Source organism: Choloepus didactylus, chromosome 13, assembly GCF_015220235.1.
Source record: "Choloepus didactylus isolate mChoDid1 chromosome 13, mChoDid1.pri, whole genome shotgun sequence".
Classification (NCBI taxonomy): Eukaryota; Metazoa; Chordata; class Mammalia; order Pilosa; family Megalonychidae; genus Choloepus; species Choloepus didactylus.
Genome location: NC_051319.1, coordinates 28,476,742 through 28,497,088, shown reverse-complemented (window position 1 = coordinate 28,497,088; position 20,347 = coordinate 28,476,742). Strand labels below are relative to the sequence as shown.

The 20,347-nt window shown below is 35.6% G+C and overlaps 1 protein-coding gene and 1 long non-coding RNA gene across 2 annotated transcripts in view; one reads left to right on the top strand and one right to left on the bottom strand.

The window, feature by feature from the left end:
• The window catches only part of LOC119508216, a 37,695-nt gene extending 33,256 nt beyond the window's left edge, over positions 1 to 4,439 (top strand). The window contains exon 3 of the long non-coding RNA XR_005211428.1: positions 4,318 to 4,439. This is a non-coding gene — a long non-coding RNA (uncharacterized LOC119508216). The remainder of the gene's footprint in view (positions 1 to 4,317) is intronic.
• Positions 1 to 20,347, bottom strand: part of ADGRV1 (adhesion G protein-coupled receptor V1) — a 635,274-nt gene that overhangs the window by 345,494 nt on the left and 269,433 nt on the right. The gene's annotated exons all lie outside the window — the stretch shown is intronic.

The following is a 20,347-nucleotide window of genomic DNA, read 5'->3' as shown; positions in this document are numbered from 1 at the left end:
TTGTAGCTTGTATTCAGCAGTCCACACTTGTTAATTAAAACCCCAGTTGAAGGTCAGCTGAGCTATATTTACTTGCTCAGAGAATTCTGCTCTCTACCACAGCAAGCTTTTGCAGCTAAACCTGCCGTGGGGGCAGGGGGCTCCTGACACAGTTCCACAGTTTTTACTTACAGATTTTATGCTGTCAGCTCAGGCATTCCTCCCAATCCAGGTTGGTGGACGATGTGTGGACAGTCACGGTTGTCCCCCAGCAGTTATTCCAAATTATTTACTAGTTGTTCCTGGTTGCTTATTAGTTGTTCCAGGGGACAGACAAAATTCCACTCCTCTCTAAGCTGCCATCTTGCCCCTCCTGACTCATTTAACCTATTTAAATATCTAAAACAGAAATCATATTGAAATCAAGAAGCGAAGTACTTTATACTGTATCCAAGTAAAAATTTTTTGATATGTAATTGTGGTATCTTCTATTTAGTAAAACATTTAAAATAGAATATTCTGTAACATATTTTATTATTTTATTATCACACCATAATCATCTTCTCTTCTCAGGAACTAGTTTTCCCCAAATTTATTTTCCCCAAATTTATTTTCCATGTTTTCTCTTATAAATTTGATGTTCCTAATTTTTTTTTACTATTTATACTTTTATAATTAAGGTTTTATTATAATTTGCTTTCTTATAGTAACATGCACACACTAATTTCCTTAACGAATGATTTTTAGATTATTGTTATCACTTAGTTACTGGTTAACTATTAAGAGGGTGATGTAATATAAAAAGCTATTTTAAGATATTTTCTTTGGTTTGTGTTATACAACAGGGTATGACTGCCCCTGCATACTCATCTATTGCTAACTATTCTTGAGATGCTAAGAAAAACACTGAAAAATTAGGGCTGATGCTATTGATAAGTGAAAATATATGCTCATTGTTGCCAGATCCCTAATTTTTTAAAGCTACAAAACCTGTTTTTTATATAAAATCTTCCAATTCAAAAAAAGTATTTTTAAAAACCCAAAGATGTCTTAACAAAATATATCAGGCAGCAAAGGGCTCTTACTTTGCAACTTCTGCGTAGACTGGTGGTAAAAGGCAGAAGCACAAATTTACAACCAAATAGACTAACATTGTTGAAGCCAACCAGAGAGGTGTATATATGTAAGGTTATATTATGCAGACATCTCAAAGGTCATTGACGTATATATCCATATCATGGATACATTTTATCCATGGATACAAGTTATTCTTTTAGTTAATGTTCTTTTATGTTTTTTTATTATTATTTTAACATTAATGTGATGTGAACATAGGCAAAGCTATACCTCACATTTTGTTGTTATGAACAGGAAGAAGATATATAAAAATTTCAAGAGTTTAACGCTGTAATTTTAATTAAGGGTCACATATGCTGGAGTCTCCTGCTTTTAAAGTTCAACATTTGTTTCTATTTTCCTTGCACAGGGCTCAATTTACTGACACAATTAAAATTTGTTCTTTTATTCATTTTCTTTTACTTTATTTATTTTTGTATGATCTTCATAAAAAAGGCCATAGGGCTAAACTTGCTTCTTATTAGTTGGAGAAGCTCCACCCTCAGCATTCATTCCAGCCAATGTACTACCTGGACACATTCTTAACCACTTTTGGTTCTAGTAATTTTATTAACTAAAGGATAGCTATTGTTTTGATTTCACTAGTTTTTTTTTTTTAATTTTTAGGACACAATATAGAATCTTTAAAATTTTTATTACATTACTTTATATAGATCACATTTCTTGCATTTTATATTTATAGCTGCATTGGAAAAGTATATAAATAATATTTTTTTATTCTACTGATTCTTTTCTATTCTGTTTTTAGAAGAATACTCTGTGGAATCTTTATAACGAATTGTCAATATTTATAACGAAGCAGGTTTACAGTTAGAAGGTTGAGATGTTTACACTGAAGAGTTTTTAAAGAGCAGGAGCTGACTTCCCCCATTTACACAGCCATGTGGTGCAAGCAGTTAGATGTCATGTTCAGAATCATCTCTTCCAAAGACACGCTCAGCATAAACACTTCCAGTAAACAGCTAGATAAAAGACACAACTGGTCTTTTATTTAATCCTTCATTCTGGACCATCCAGTCAAAATGTGTAGCTGTGCCACACAGAAGTTCCACTCAGTCCTTCTTTCATATATCAACACTCCCTTCGTCACCAAAAGCACATGACAATTTGACTTAAATCCAAGCCTGTTCTTTATTTCCACAATTTTTAATATTATGGGAAAGATGGATGTGGTAGGCATAAGTGAAATCTTTATTTTATATCCCAAATACTGTTTCTTTCTCTAAATAGTGGAGCTGCCAAGATGGCACTAGAAGAAGTTTTTTTGTAATGTAGCATGAGGATTACCTCTTCTACAGAAATTTATTTGTGAAGTAAGAGGTGAGAGTTAGATGCTCAGCCCCTTCAATGTAGATATGCCCTGTTCATGCCCATTCCAAACATATTTTGGCAAGCAGAGGCAAAACCAATACAGTTAAAGTGAAAAAGGTACAAAAGAACTTCTAATCAAAAAGACGTCTGAATCCCAATTATGAATACCTGGCTTGGTGATAAAACCTAAATTAATTTCTTTCTTAAATTGTGAAATACTGTAAATATTATCAAGGGACAAAAATAATATAAAATATAGCCAGCTAATCATCACCCAGATTTAACAAATGAGTATTGTCCAAATTTTCTTCAAATTTTTGTTATTTAAGGAAATAAAATGTTAGATACACCTAAGCCTTATTCTCCCATTGCATTCCTGCCTCTCCCTCCTAGAGATAAACAGTGTCTTGAAGTTGGGGAGATTCTTTATATTTTAATTTTGTATACTTATATCCAGTATGGCATGTTTCATTTTGAGCAAAGGATATTAACTGGCAATTCCCAGAAAGGCCAATTAAAAGAAGATTTTCAATGTCACTCCTGATGAAGGAATGCAAATAAAATAACAGAGAGATATCCCATCATCCATTAGACTGAAAAAAAATAAAAGACAACACAAAGTGTTGGTGAAGATGAGGGTAAACAGGTAGGTGTAAACTGGTAACATGTCTTTCGAGAGCAACTTAGCAATTTTTTGGTAAAGTTGAAGACAACCCTATGTTATGGCCTAAAAATTCCCCTTCTAGGTACTTTCTGAAGAAAAGGTGTCACACATGTAAAAGGATACTATTAATAAATACACAGTCAACACTTGTATAGCACCTCTTATGCGCCAGGTACCGTTTTAAGGCCTTCATACATTTCTACTCAATTTTCCCATAAACACCTACTTCTTAGGAAACATGCCCATTTTACAGATGAGTGAACTGAGGCACAGAGGTTTACGACTTGCCAAAGTCACATATCTAGTAGTGACAGGACCATCAACCCAAGCAATCCAGCTCTGGAGTCTGTTTTGTTAACCACTATGCAGTACAGTTCATGAAAGCACTGTGTGTGAGAGCACAAGTGTGGAAGTCATCCAAGAGATCATCAAGAGAGGAAGGAACATATATCCAAGTAGTATATCCACACAGTGCAGCATAGCACAGCCTTTAAAATGCACAAATCAGGACTGCACACAGCAGCTTGTAATCATTTCAAAGACATAACATGGAATACAAGGTCAAGTTGCAAAAAGATTTGCATTATGAAACATAAAATCATCTTTATGATTTATTTCCAAAGCTAAAATAGCTAAGGTAATCTTAGGCTATATAAATAAATATAGAATCAAGAGCAAGAAAGTGATCCTTTTCTTTCCCCTGGAGTTAAGGTCTAATAACACCTAGAACCTGTGTCAATTCAGGTAGGAGATTGATCAACTAAACTGGGTCTAGAAGGGAGTAGCTGGAACAATGAAGGATTTTGTGGCTGTTTGGAGCACGCATGCAAATTCTCTCAAATGAGGGCATAAATCTGCTTGTGTGCAACAAAGGAAAATGGTCTCCATCACTCCTCTCTTTAGGCTTCCCATCAAGTTTGTGGGCACACAACTAGGACCAGACTTACCTTTTCTACTTATAACAACCATCCTCATACAAAACATAGAAACCTATGTAGTAATCCAAAAAAAGAGAAAAAAAATCTGGCTAATTTTACATGATCAAAAATGTGAACATATGATGAAAAATAAAACTGAATAGTTTTCATACTCTATAGTCTTAGAAGGTATGTTGACCAAGGAATTTCTCTTCTACAGAAATAAATGAACAACAAAAAAGTATTCTTCTTAAGAATATATATTTAAGGGGATATTCTAGTACCAAAAACAATGATCTCTGTCCACAGGCACAGCATTGGTCTCTTCCTCATCCCCCAAATGAGTATTCCCTGTGTAATGAACAGAGGAAGCCTGTCCAAGGACCACAATGATGACATCAGTTCATCCAGGCCGTCAGCCTCCACAGAGCACAGTTACTCTTCATGGAGAAGCAATTAATATTTTAAAATATGTATGTTGGAAAAAACAAAACTAATCTAGACAAATCTTTAAAATTCAAGAAATTAAACTTGACACACATTGTGTAAATGCTATTTTTCATGGAAACTTAAAGGACAAATAAGAAGGGGTATATTAAATTTTAATTACGTTCAATCTTAGCTATTGAAAATGCTTTAGGTTTGGGTGTGGTGACTCTTTTTGAAAGACTTTTTGGCACTCCAGCACAGACCTGTGCTATGATTTCTTTCCAACACTGGACACACCTTGTTCAAAAGACAAATGACTCATATGAGGCCAAAATCCAAGATGTGATATTCAACATTTAACTTGCTAATGATATCCCAGATGTAGCTACAATTTCTACTATGGGCATAATATTAGATAAAGGATTAAAAACTATGGCTTCTATATTTCACTAGAATAAGTTTTGCAGGAATAGTAAAAATACAGTGTAAAGAGTGTCAGATAAGGTAATGAGGAGAAAGGCCACAGAAGGATTGGGAAAAGTGTGCCAACATCAATAAACATTACTCAATATTTGTACCACTTAACAAAAATAAGCTATGCATAGAAGGTGAAAATGGTTAGATAAGAAAGAAGAAAACAAAGGCAACTCATGTAAGAATTAACTAATCAAATCAGTACTACAATGATAAAAATAACAAGTGGCACATAATATTCAACATCAACTACCTTATTAATTTTCACTGAAAAAAGACCAAGGAGTTATTTCTTCTATCAAAGTCCCTAGACAAATTTATGCATGTTTTAATGTATCATACAAGTTTCGTAAAGGATATTTTTGTTTGTTTTTAAACACCTTAATCGGCATAAAAAAATAGTGTTATATATATAATTCACACATTCTTTCAAAAAAAATTTTGTGAATACTTAGACGTTTTGTTCAAATATGAGAAAAGTTCCTTTTTGGTTTTTGATGCACTCATAATGCAGTAATGAGGCAGAAACCTAAACCAATATTTCTGTTTAACAGTGAAATAATGCTATCACAGAGTTATATAGGGGTCGGTTTTCTCCTGGCGTTCAGTCTTCCTTCAGAGGGAAAAAAAAAAAAAAGATTTTAATCCTATCTAGTCCTGCTAGTAAAAAAAAAAGAAAAAAAAGTTATCCAACAGACCCCAGGTACACTGAAGTGTGATAATGCAATGATCTTCCATGCATATATGATTTTAAAAGAATCCTAGGGAGAGGAAAATACTTATACTCTAAATGATGGGATTTTAGTTACAAAAATCAAGATTGAAAGAATACTTCCTGGTTTTATTTGCTTTTATAACCTCCCTCAAGTCAGAATATGTAGGGAACTGCCTATTTTGTACCTGAATCTAGGTCAACCTATGTTTGCACTTTTTCCACATAAATGGAAACAAAAATTAGTTTCTGTGCCTGAAATGTTGACTTAAAAAAACTTGTGGTACAAAAGTCCTACTGTGAATTATACAACTAAAGGAAGTAAGTGTTGGCTAGTTAATGTTGTTGAATATGTGCATATGTAAATGATATAAAAGCATGATAGATGAAGGATGGGATAAAGTGGAGTCAATTATTACAACGCTATTTTAGAGTTTAGTTTTTAGGATTCCACTTTCAAAACCAGTTATTTTTCAAATCATACCCAAATTCTGTTTCCTATCTACTACTTCCTGGCCCTACATTAAAGACTAAAACAAACAAACAAAATTGAAAATTTAATGAATTCATTTAATAAATATGCATTGTGTGCTTATTATTATTGACTAGGCACTGGGCTGGGCAGTGAGTATACAGTGGTGATTAAAATGGCACAGTTCCTTCCCCTAAGGAGTGTATAGTCTCAAGAAAGAAACAGAAATAAACAAGTTAAGTAACTACAAAATGTCAAGTACTATAGAGGAAAGAGAAAATGAACTGAGAGAATATTGTGTGCTGGGGAGGATGGAGTGTTAAATAGAATGAAACAGAGTGAAGAGGAAAGGCCTCCCCAAGAAGGCGACATTTAACCTGATCCCTGATGTGAGAGAAGGAATCTGCAATGTGAAGAGCCAAGGATTAGGGAGAAGAGCATTCGAAGCAGAGGCCACCGCACCTATAGAGGTTCCAGGGCAGGGAACCCTCAGGAACAAAGGGAAGGCTGTTGTGGCTGGAGCACAGGTAGCAAGGGGGAGAGTGCTGGGGTCAGGAAGAGGAGACTGGAGAGGTGGGCTGGAGCCAACCATGCACGGTCTTACAGGCCATGGTAAGAAGTCTGAGATGAATCTGAAGAGCAATGGGAAGCCATTAAAGTGTTTCAACAGAGGAAGTACATAGAATTTTTTTCTTTTCTTTTTTTATTGAACTATATTCACATACCATACAATCATTCAAAATGTAAAACAGTCATTCACAGTATTATCATATAGTTGTGCATTCATAACCACAATGAATTTCTGGACATTTTCATTACTCCAAAAATAAAAATAAAAGTAAAAAGAACACTCAAAACATCCCATACCCCTCCTCCCCGAATTATTCAGTTACTTTTTGTCCCCATTTTTCTACTCATTTGTCCATACACTAGGTAAAGGGATTATGAGCCATAAGGTTTTCACAATCACATGGTCATACCATATAAGCTATATAGTTATATGCTTGCCTTCAAGAATCAAGGATACTGGATTGCAGTTCAACAATTTCACATATTTCCTTCTAACTATTTTAATAAACTAAAAACTAAAAAGGAATATCCATATAATGCATAAGAGTTACCTCCAGAATGACCTCTTGACTCCATTTGAGATCTCTCAGTCACTGAAACTTTAGCATGGTATTTTAAAAAGACAACACTGGCTTCCAAATGGAGAACAAATCTGAAGGCAATTGGAGGCAAAGGGGGCAGACCAATAAGAAGCCTACTTCATAAGTCACATAGACATGATGGTGGGTTGAACAAAAGATAATGGATGGATTTGGAAAATAGTAGATGACATTACTTGGAGCCATGGTATGATTTGGAGGAAGTATCACCAAACCTTGCTGACAGACTGGATAAAGTGACTAAGGCAAAGGGAAGGATGGAGAATGCTTCAGAAATTCCATGAATGATCCCCCAGATTATTGAGATATGGACTGTGACAGGAACAGGTTTGGAGAGGACATTAAAAATTCTGTTTGTACATGTTAAGTATGAGATTTCTCTGAAATATCCAAGAGGAGTTGTCAAGGGGCAACAAAGTACACAAGACAAGAGCTTCAAAGACACATTTATGGGTTGTGAGCACACAAATTATACGAACAGTTATGGCTACTGATGAAATCACTAATGGAGAGAGTGTGGAGCAATATTTCTATAACTTAAGTATGCAGCAAAATTGCCTGAGGAGATTCTCATTCAGAAGGTGTGTGGTGGGGCCTTGGAATCTATATTTTTACTAAACTCCCTGGGTGAGACTCATCCCTGTACCATTTTCCTAAATACAAATATAGAGACAGAAAAAAGTGAGCCCAGTAGTGAGCCAAGAAACACTAACAGTTATTTTTTTCCAGTTTGAGAAGCTGGAGCCAGGACCAAGCAGGAGAAAGAGGGTCTGTGTAATTTGTACCATCAACAAGAGAAAGCAAAAGGTATCTTACTATTATTAGTTATTGCTAGCAACAATCTGGTGAGAGCTACTTTGAGCAAGTTCCTATAACACAGAGTCAAAAACAGCCCTTAGAACAATAGGTTGTGACAAGGAATCAATCCTGTTCAATGAATTTTTTGTTGCTATAAGGAAAAAAAATGGTATACCATAGCTGGAACAGCTTGGCTGGTGCTTTTTAAGTTGAACTATTCATATTGCTATACACAAATCAGGAGAGTGCATCATGGGATTAGTGCTGGCCATATTGAACTGAATGAGATCTTGACCAACACACTTCATATTACTGAGGGCAGGAAATGAGTTATACCACTACCCTCTCTCCTTCCTGTTATATGCAGCTAGCCTCAAGATCTAGTATTTCAGCTCTTAAAACACTAGGCTAAGAAAAGCAGAGTCAGACAAATTATGAGGCTGGTTCATTTCTGTCACTTTTTCTCGCTCTACATTTTGTTAACATTTCTTTCCTGGCACTCCATCTACAAACTATTGTAACTGCTTAGAACTGCCACCCACCATTCAGTCCTCACCTCTATCAGACAAACCAAGCTTTCTACATTTGATCACCTCTCAAAGCCTGCTGTATTTCACCAAGGCTTATGTAATATAACGAGATGATCCATATAATTATTACATGCTGATGGGTTGCCTATCACTTACAAATTTTCATTTTAACAGGAGCTTTCCTGGAGACAAATACTAATTTGAAGGAGTAAAGCTAATGTTAGAACACTTCTATATCATCACCAAGGTATAAGTGCAGAGAAGATAATTGTAACAATCTTCTGTCAATACACTGCAGATTGCTGTTTATTTCACCTGTAAAGTCCTGACAGACACTTGAAGATTTTGAGTTAAGCAGCTGGGAGCAAGCAACTCTTTAAAAAGATTGCCAAGAGATTATAAACTGCTTCAGAAAGCTGATTTCATGTTACGTGATAGCTGAAAGAAGTCTTGAACACAAACAAGTACATCTATGAGTCTGCCTTATAAAAAAAATCTACACAGATCCAAAGATTTAATTTAATAGAGAAGCTAATTTATCTGCATCTTTGAGAAAATCTGCACTTTTCTTCCATACATGAATTTTCAAATTCTTCCATTCCTTTGTAAAAGTTGGTTATTTTCAAAAGTTAAAGATGAAAATATTCCACGTTTTATATTTGATGCCTCCTCTTTCCAATCTCCTATTATTTTCATTATATATATTATTTTTCCAGATTTATTTTCCATAATTTGCGTTACTACTGCAGGAACATCTGGGAACTATTACAAATTTTGAGCATCCCTCACACACAGCCCCCAATATTCACTCCTTGCTGCAATCTGCTGGCCAAAGTCCACTCTCTTAAGTTATCCAATGGGATGAATTATGGAAAAACACAAGATTTTTTTTAAAAAGCACCTTTCTAAGATTTTTAATAAAGGTTCATGGTCAGCTAAGGCTATTAAATGGCAGCACATTTAATGAGTGCTTAAATAATATTATAAACAGCCTAATAATTAGACCCCTACACCACAAAAAAAAAATGTCAAAGTAACAGTCATAATTTCCGGCAACACTGGTTACAGGTGCTCTGGTTTAGCAGTTTTGTTTTCTTTTTCCTTCCCTCCCTAACTTGATTAAGCCAGAAATAATGAGCAAATGTGAACCCTTCCTGGAACACATCATTTAATTTCTTTTCAAAAATGACAGAAATACTAAATTGCAATTGCACAGGGGTATCCAACAGTTTCTTGGCAAGGTACTGAGATAGAATTTAAGAAATACAAAATATTCCATCAATTATCAACTAAGGATGAGATGTACAATGAAGCTCCTCTCATTGGTATTTACCTTCATGGTTTGATTTTGATAAATGCAGCCCAAAACATTATGTAGACAGTTTTCCCAAAGAGCTAATGCAGTAGATGTCACAAACCTAAGCATGCCAGACAAAAACATGCAGTCTGAAGAGAAGTTATTGGTCAGGGATGGGCTGATGAGAAAATGTCATTGCAAAAGTCTGTTCACTTTTAAAGGCAAGCTTACTTATAAGTGTGAGAGGCTACTAAAAAGTAGGAAATATGAGATTACTATCGTAACCTGACATAGTCCCTGGAACACTAGCATAATGGGATGGTGGCTGCTGTCGATATGAGTTAACAACCTGTTTTTGAAAGTTAGTAATTGCATAGTGCTCAGAGAAGCTGAGCTAAGAGGTGGCTCCAGGATGGACCTTATTTGTGATTGCTTCTCATCATGTCACTTCTCTAACAGAAACCTTCCAATGCCTGGAAAGTAAAGCCTCAAATTCTAAATCAAGCATTCAAGGTCTCCCATAAGTTGTTCTGACTGCCTTTCCAAGCTTTTGACCCAACATCCTAATTCAGACAATGCATATCAGTTATCTGGAGTTCCTTAACTATGTCCTCTGCTTTCCTAAACCCAAGAGCACTGATACATTTTCTTTGCTCAGTTAATGCATTCTCCCCACTGACAGGCACACTTCCAACTCTGTTCAAATTTGATCTATCCAACTAAAGCCTTAAGAAATTTCCAGGAAAGGGGAAAAGGAGCTGCTACATATGGCACATATCCATATAAAATGATGCACATTGATACACATATGTATGGGTATAGTATAGTGATCAAAAAAGAATCAAATACACATGGGTCCAAATCTTAGTCCTTCTGCTTAATAGTTATGGTACCTTGGACATATCTGATTATATTCTGTGCGATTCATTTTACTCAGCCATAAAATGGAAGATAATAATGCCCACCTATAGCACTACTGTGACAGTGAAATAAAATGGCATACATTAAGTATCTGGAATATAAATAAAATAAAAATACTACTACTATTATTATTATCAATACCATTACCTCTCTAAGAACTACAAAATAAAATGAAAAAAATATGAAAATCCTTAATATGACTACTTAGAATTTATTTTAATTGAATTAAATTTCAAAATTAAACATATACTACATAACATTTGGGAAAATGAAGGGATAAAATAAATCAAAGCAACACAATTTAACAATTGAAATTGACAAACAAAGCTAAATCTTGGAAGGAAGTAGAAAAAGGCCATTCCTCCTCTGATGAGAAGAATCAGTGCTTCCATAATCAAAATAACTTTATATCACATATTTTAAAAGTTTAAATAAACCTAACAAAACATTCTAGTTTACTCCCATATTGTCATATCTTCTTTGTTTTTCTGAATGAATATTGTTTGTTCTTTTCTTTTCAAATCTTCTTTCAGATTAATAACTTACCTTTTTACGATCCTTCTCTTGCTTTCAAAATGCATACAGGGACCACTTCTCAAATGTATATAACTTATGAGTACCAGAGCTTTTCCTCTTGCGGATTTCAAAACAATTTCTGGAAAGATGGCAGGAGGGGGGCATCTTGGGTTCCACTCCTGAGTAGAGAACCCATGGAAGTGAGGCCGAAGTCATCACCCCTTTTGCTGGTAATATTCCTCTCCCTTCCTCCTGTATGCAGACTGGGAGTGCGGGAACAAATGCCTTGTTTCAAACATGTCTGGGTCTTATTTCCACAACACCTTCCCCATGCCATTCTCCACCTGAAAGCTGAAGTACGCTTAATGTAGGGTAAGGAATCACTCACACGCAATTGGTCAATGGATACTCCTACAATTTGTTCCAGTCTGTCCACAAAAGATTTAACACACAATCAACTACAGTTAAGGGTACTTAGCCCAAAGGACTGAAGTGGGGAAAAAAGTGTAAATGTGCAATAGAGAATGTGTGACAAATACACTACGCTATATAGCTGATTTCAACACTTCCCTTGTTTTCTCTTGTATAAATCTATCTGTACAAATCTCCCTTGCATTCCTTAGATTATAATTTCTTGAGGACAGATCATGACTACATTGGGGTTTGTTAGCCAGTTTGTGTAGTTCTTTGATGTCTCACTGAATCTATAAAATGACTATGATTTCAAGAGGTATTTATTAAACACATGCCTTTGACTTTCCATAATTACCCTCAAAGAAATGGTATAAAGGTGATCTTCAGAATAAGACCCTAATTAACATTTAGGACTAGACCCTAAACAACTCTTTCGGCAAACACTATATTTTTAAAACTTATACAAAACAGCATTTCAATGCTGTTTTAAACCACTTACTTTAGTCCTCTAATTCCATTTTAAACTTCAGTGGTAAACAATCTTCAAGTTGCTTCCTCTTTCACAGCCACCATTGACGCAGACTACAGCTAGAAGAGAGGCCTCTAAGGATTAGGCAGTGCGTATTATAGGTAACTTGGCAGCCACTTGTAAACGCCAAAGAGAATAAATCAAATATCAGTGACCGATTGTGAAGCTGAATTGCTTCCTTTTTTCCAGGTTCTCACAAAACTGTTTGAAATCAGCTTCCCTTCTCCCAACAGCAGCCAATTCTGACGGAAGTCTGTTCTCTCAGACTTGCTTCTATTTAGGAGAAACTGCTTATATTGTTGTACTCAAGCCTATTAATAACCTAGAAAAGAGTTGCACATGCTGAATTTCTAAACAGAAACATAAATATTTTCCTGAGGTATTTTCAATATGTTTCTTTAGCCTCTGAAATTTATCTTTACCTCAAGAATATGAATTTAACAATAAATTCACAAAAATGTCATTGAAAATATAAAAAGGATATATTTCCTACAGTTACATGGTCAGGATTATCACAATTTCTTATGTATTTTTTTTTCTGAATTTTCCCTAAGGTTTATATAAATGGTATATAAAAAGTAGTATTGAATTGATATTTTTATATAAATATAAATATTAAAATATAAAAGTTACATTGATTCATGCCTTTACAGGTGTATTTGAAGTATCATTGAAAAATACACTTTATACCTGATTAGATTATTTTCCTATTTCTTCACCAGAATAAGAAAGGATTCACTGGAGATGTTATGAGGTTTTATTCTTTAAAATATGAAATAGTTTCTTATCATAATGCATAGTGAATGTGCTAGTTTCTAAGGGGCATCACTACAAAAAAAAAAAAAAAAATCTGAAACCCCACTGACCTTACACAGAGAGAATACTGAGTTTTCTATGAGCAGTTGTATATAACTGAATACTCTGGCCTTCTCGGATAAGACCAGTTACCACATTTATCAGAAAAATGTTTATTAAACATGAAAATGTATTTGTGGAATTAAACTTCTTATCCTAGAAAAAAATCTATCAGAAATGTTTGTGTGCTGTTACTCCCCAAATATCAGTTGTGCTCAGGTCTGGAGATTCTTCTCCCTTTTTTCCATGTCTGCACCAGTGGTAGCTCTCCACTACTCACCACCAACCTTAACCAGTGGAACCACCCCTGAAGCCAACACAGAACAATGCTTTTTGCATAGCTAATCCTGCCAGACACAGCCCATTCCTCTTCCTTTACTAATGTCTATATTTTAATTATATGGAGATTCTACCTGGTGAAGGCTTCTCATCTTTCAAGACAGCTTAAGCATTCTCATCTTCATAAAGATTTTGTTGACTTCACCCCTCACCTTGGATAAAATTCTTAACTTCCTTTTTTATGTTCCCACTGTATGCTGTAAAGATTTCTATCATATGCTTAAAACACTCTACTGCATTCATTTATTTACACTTATCCCCATTTTAGTAGACTATAAATTGCTTGAGGGTCCAAACTATATCTTATTTATCTTTATGTCTGCAGTTCCTAGCAAACAGCCTTATATATTACATATGACACTAAATATTTTCTGAATGGAAACACTGGATGACTACTGTATACAATGAGATAAATTTAAATTTTGCCTCCACAAAAATTTCGGAAAAGGTCTTCTTCTCGTTGTTACCTAGAGAATAAACTGAATTTTCGCTATCCTGAATAAAGAATCAAACAAGAGGTGGTATACAGACTGCCTTGCCCTCACCTGGCTTTTCCATATTCACACTAGTCTTCAATAGTAATCCTGACAAACACTAGTCCTTAAGAGTTTAAGGTTGCTCGGGTATGGGTTGTTTGTACAATATACAGCTATTTTTTAAGGGGTTTCATGAGTAACCTCATGGGTTAACAGTAATGATGACTAGTAGTTGAGTTAAAACACCATCAATTTAGCTACTCTGACTTCCTAAGGTTAATCTCTTGGACTCCTCCAGACTTTGTACCTCTATGGGGTAAGCAATGCCTACACATCTATATTTGTGTAATTGTAAATGCTTATATTGCCCTTTTTAAATAAATATTTATTGAACACCTCTACACAGATTCAAAGTAGCAAGAAAATTAACCAACACTTTCACTTTTTATCTAAAGATTTCTAAGCTGCAAAATAGCACTTCTTAAGTGCAAAAATTTTTATTTTTTTTAATTTTTGGGGGGAGAGGGAATGGGGTTTTGTGATTGTTACATCTCATGAACCCACTTATTTTCAAAATACCAGGCATTCTAATGAATGCTTTCAGCTACTCATGGGTAAAAAAGGTTTTGGGGATGTGGTATTAGGTATAATAAACTCAGAAACCAAGAGTAGTTTCATATAAACATGATTTAAACATGATAAGACTGCTCATTATGTCTAGACATATTGCAGTATGTTGTGGTATTTCATCTCAGCCCCAATTCCAACATTCTACCAGTATGACAGCCTTAAACTTATATATCCTTATTTTAATGGCCCATATTAATTACTTTGGCACTACAGACACTTAATAGTTAATTATTTATTAGAAATAGTTATTATAATTAGTTGTTATCCGTCTTGAGTGACTACACTCAATGTTACTACAAAACTTTATTGCCATGATAACCTTATGGAATATAGAAAGATCTTACTTCAGAAAACTTGTTCTGTATCCTTCAGTAGTTGTCTCATCTCTAATGATGCTTATCACTAAGAAGTTACTAAAACTGCTTTAAGAGCCAAATCCTATCCTCACTCTATATTTACAAACTTCAGGAACCTTAACATTTGCTATCCTACTCCCTAGCAGAAGCATCTACCTGAACTCAGAAAGCTGGGTTCCAGAAGTCTTCTTTTTCCCCTCCATCTCATCTCTCCCCACCCTCCACTAACCTGCAGCCCTTACCATCCACTTCTATGGAATGGACTTTCGAAAGAGGGACAGCCATATAACAGAGGCTGTGGGAGCAGCAAGGGTTTTCTTGAAATTTCAAATTAGAAATTAGAATGAGATTTAACATGAAGAAAAATTACCAAGTAAGTACAATGAGAATCCACAATAGTCTCAGTCTTACCAAGGGATAAATGGGCTTTGGTGGTTAGTTTGGGATCTTAATTTCCCATTGTAATTTCATTTTTTTTCTAAAAAAACAAATTATGAATTGGACCTGTTTAAATTACAAACAAAAGTTTATAATGGAATTTCTTTATAAGACACAAACCACTTCAACATTACATTTCTCTAAGAATACGAATAATCTATTTAGCTTAATCCTACTTTTTTTTTTAAGAAATTGAGAATATAGGAAGTGATTATTTTCATGAGAAAATGGTGATAGGTTAGTTTTAGTTTTCCAAAAAAGTTATTTAGGAGCGAGCCTTCCATTTCCTTTATCCTCATTCTTTCTTTCATTTATTTGACCGGTTTTTATTGAAAATCTAATGTGTACCAAAAGCTTTTTGTGAGTGCTAGAAATACAGGAATGAACAAGACAGGCAATCCCTGATCTGATGAGCTTCCATCCTAACAGAAGTAGGGAAAGAGGAAGGGGACAGAACATAATAAATAAACCAGATAATTCAGATATTAATATAAGATATACAGTAAATATAACAGTTATGTGATATTGAAGGGTAAGGGGGCTACTCGCGGAGGCTGCTCTGAGGTGGTGACATGTGGGCTGAATGTGAATGAAGGATGGATAATTAATATAGCAATACACAAAACACTGGGGGTGGAGCATTCCATGTTTAGGAATTAACCAGAAAACAGGACCCAGGACAAGAAGGAATGGGGCATGCTGAAGGAACTGAAAAGTCCCCAGTGTGGATAGTGCTGAGTGAATGAGGGGAGATGGTAAGAGATGAGAGCAGAGAGTAGGCAAAGAGATCTTGAAGGGTCTGTTGGACTGGGTCAGGATTTCCTTTTCTATGTGCAATAGGAGGTCACTGAAGGATATTAGGCAGATAACAACCTGAGTTAATTTAGTCTTTAAAAGGACCACTAGGGCTGGTGAGAAAACAATGGATTATACAGAAAGGGGCCCGAGTAACCACGGAGAATAGTTTGGAGGCTGTTGCAGAAGAGAAGTGGCTTGGACAAGCATGATGATGGTGAAGATTGAGAGGAAGGAACACACTTAGGATACACTCTGGAGGAAGTGGGGGAAAATGCATTAAATTCCAAAATATGGTTAACTCTATGCATATATTAAAAAAATGAAATCCATACTAAAAAGTTTTGCAAGTATACAAAACTAGCAAATTTACACTTAGAGGTCAACTTTCATTTAACTTTGATTTCTGTATTCTAGATGGAGGGAGAGCATAGAAAGGGGCAGAGTACCTCTCAGACGTGAGATCTGAGTTTGCTGTGGAATTTCTCACAGTTCCCATGCCAAGCCCCACAGAATCACTTGCACATGCCATCTTCTAAACAGGAAATTTGGCCATGACATGCACTTGATTGTTGATAAGTGACATGCAAATATTTCAGTTTGGCAATAACAATAACATGGTGCCTGAAACCAAGTCCCACCCCATCCCTGGCAGCACACAGAGTATATGTTCCTGGGAGATGGCATCCTAATGGGGCCTGGCAGGAAGGTAGATCTAGATTGCACACAGCCAACAAGCCCATAGGAAAGGATGCTTTATTTTTATGGCTGTTGTTATTTTGGTTCTCTTATTTATCTTTTGGCTTGCATATGATATTAAAAGAAAAAGGTCTCTTCCAGCGGGGACTTAAAGCTTGGCTAGGCAGATAACTGCATATAAGATATTCTGTGCACAGAGAAAAAAAAAGCAGCTAAAACTTAGGAGACACAACTTCCTGGGACTTAAATATATGCAAATTTAAAAACCAATTTCGTAAGGCATACTCTTTGAAAAACATCACAAAAGAAAGCAAGATTTCAGAAAAATTTAAAAAGGAGATTGAAGAGAGGCCTACTAGTATAGTGTAGAGTAAATATTAAAACTGTTTGCAAGAAGACCATGCTCTCCGGCTCCATGGAAGGCAAGGAGAAATGCAGAGCCACACATTCACCACCGAGGATTCTAAAGTCTGTGGGCAAACTGGCTCTGAAGCTGATAGGGAAAGTGATATAACCTCTTAGTGTCTCAGACTTCTCATCTGTAATAGAGAGGCAATAATAATAAATAAAAATAATACTGACTACCTCATAGAATGTTGTATGGATTACATGGAATTATGCATATCAAGTGCTTATCATCCCTTTCAGGGCTGAGTGTTCCCCTAAATAAATATCTCTCTATTTTAAAATATATGCCAAATTTCAAATGTATGTGTACAAACATACACAAGGTCATACTATATATAGATAGCTCCCTACAGTTCTTGAGGTTCTAACAATCCAACCCAAGCAATAAGGACACAAACACTTAGCAAATACCTCATTTGAAAAGTATGAGCAAAGCAAAATTAATGAGTGTTTACAGATAATGTAAACCAACAGAAAGCCTTTATGAGCCAGTAGGGTGAGAGGTGTGGTAGCAAGCTTGATAAACCCGCCTATTTGGAAAGGGTGAGGCTGAAAACTTGCCACCTCCCCTGCAGTTGATTTAAGAAAGCTTCAAGAACAGAAAAGGGGCCTCTGGTTCTCCAGAAGGCATTCAGAAATGTCAAAGTCAGAACAAAATCCAAAGGGCCTCTCATGTTGCCTGGCAGTAGTGATCATCCCAGTCCTGCTCCCCCACTCCTTTTTCTCCTTCACAGCTCTCATGCAGCACCTACTTTATACCAGGATGTGTTTCCTACTTTTTAAACATGATCCATTGCCCTCTTAAAAACTCTGCAAGGCAGGTATTCTTATTATTTTTCCAATGAGAAACCTGCAGCTTAGGGATGTCACCCCATTTATGCTTGACTCCAAAACTAGAGTAGGGCTCTCCCCCCTACACTCCATAGTTATTACTTAAAATTCCACACAACTACTCACTAAATATTTGTAAAAAAAAGTTTTTCTCATACTCTGGATTTTCTCTAGTTAGAGACATCAAAGCAAGTCTTTTAAAAGTCAAGGATAGTTTATGTTTCTGAGGCTGTAGTAGAAGATTCCAAACTGGTATTTTCTGGTAAAGTCTGGATTTGCCTCACAAATTTTCCTAGTAACAAAAGACATGTTGCAAACAAGATAATGTCACTGTAACCTCATTCAGAATATTACTCACTCTTTCTGTTGTTTTGCTACTTCAGCACTCGGGAAAGTTTGAATTTCCCAGTAGTGTGACCATGATACTATTTTTATATCTTAAGCATCCACTTATTTTCAGTTTAGTGAGAACAGTCTATGATTGAGCTAAACTGTGAAAGTTTGCTGAGAAAAGGGAGCTAGATTTTATTATTGAAAGATTTTAAGAAAGACAAATTTGACATATAAAGGAAGTTGTATCACTCAAATAAGAAGGCAAAAATAAAATATTTTATTATTTTAGAAGTCAACACTGAGCAATATTTAAGTTTCACTCCATTTTAAATAAGAAAATCTTAATTCCTCAAAGGACAATAACATAATATTTTTGGTGGTAGAAAGGATTATCAAATTATTTGATCATCACTAGTTACAAAATTGCCTCGCAAATTGACAGCAATTCACATGAAGTTCAATAATAATACCAAAAGTGTAGGGTCATCACAGAAACCTGGATTCAACAAATGGGGGAAAAAAAGGTAAAGCTAGAACTCTAACCTTTGCCTAGATATAACAGGATTAGGTTAGGCATACTAGCACACTACTTGCCTTAGGCGTAAAAAAAATCCAAAGCATTTAAAAATTATAAATAAAAACATGGACCAAAGAGACAATTTACTAATTCCTATTACTCTCTCATTTGACTTATACAGGAAGCTCTCTTTTCAAGAAGAGGAAAATACCTACCCATGGAAATGCAGGGCTGGGAGGGGGGAGAGGAGGAGACCTGTCCCTTCCATTTTAGCCCAGAGTCCAGCTTCCCCTCAGCAAACCTGCTATGATCAGAGCAGGTGGAGTTGTTCCCTCTTCCTGTCCCCTCAATGCTCCCCTTCTTTCACTGTCAACCTTCTCAGGTGTGGTCTGAGACAGCCTCTTCCATCTCCCCTACCCCATTCACTCCATAACCTTTTGTGTCTAATTTTCATCATCACTCTCCAAGGTTTTCTGCCAAATTTGAGGACAACTTTCCTACAGAAGCCCAATCTTTCCCTTGGAAACCTTTTTATTTCCCTTCTTGTCTTCAAAAATTTTCATTATGCTTTAATTCTCTGCTTCCAGTGGACCTCCTCATTCCTTATATTATGGTGTTTAAATTCATGGGTTTTGGAGTCAGACAGACTCGAGCTTGAATCTTTCTTCCCTCACTTTCTACCTATAAGGGTTAAGGCAGGGAACGGAAACTCTCTGAGCCTCATTTTTTCCATCTGTAAAATGGGGATTATAACAGTACCCACCCTCAACTGGTTGTTATAAGGAGTAAATTATGCAATACATGTAAATCACTTAGCCCAATGTGTCTGGCCTTTGGCAAGCCCTTAATGCATTAGCTATGCACATTCTATATTCAAAAGTTCACTACACTTCCTGTCTCAGAGAATCTATTTTACAGTGTCAAGACCTCCACTTTTATGAAGATAACATACAAATCTCTAGCATAAATGCTCTATTAAAATTTTAAATACCTGATGTCCAAAGCACTTGTCCCTCTCCATCCATTAAATCTTCCAGCCTTTCTTATTTAAGTCAAATGAAACCACCAGTTTTATAATCACCTTAAAGTTTTGTTTTGTTTTGTTTTTTTAACTTGTTTTAGTGATAGATACAGTAAATGCCGATTCTTCATTTGTGAGGCAGCATAGCATAATGGTTAACAGCAAAGCCTGGAACCTGGCTGCTTGTGTTCAAATACCAGTTCAGTCACTTACCACTATGTGACCTAGAGAAAGTTACTTAAACTCTTTTGGTTTCCTCATGCTGTATTACAGGAATAATATTGGTACCCACACATCATAAGTCTCTTGGGAGGATTAAATGACTTAATACTTATCAACAGAATTGAACAGTGTCTAACATTTAGGAAGCACTAAGTTAA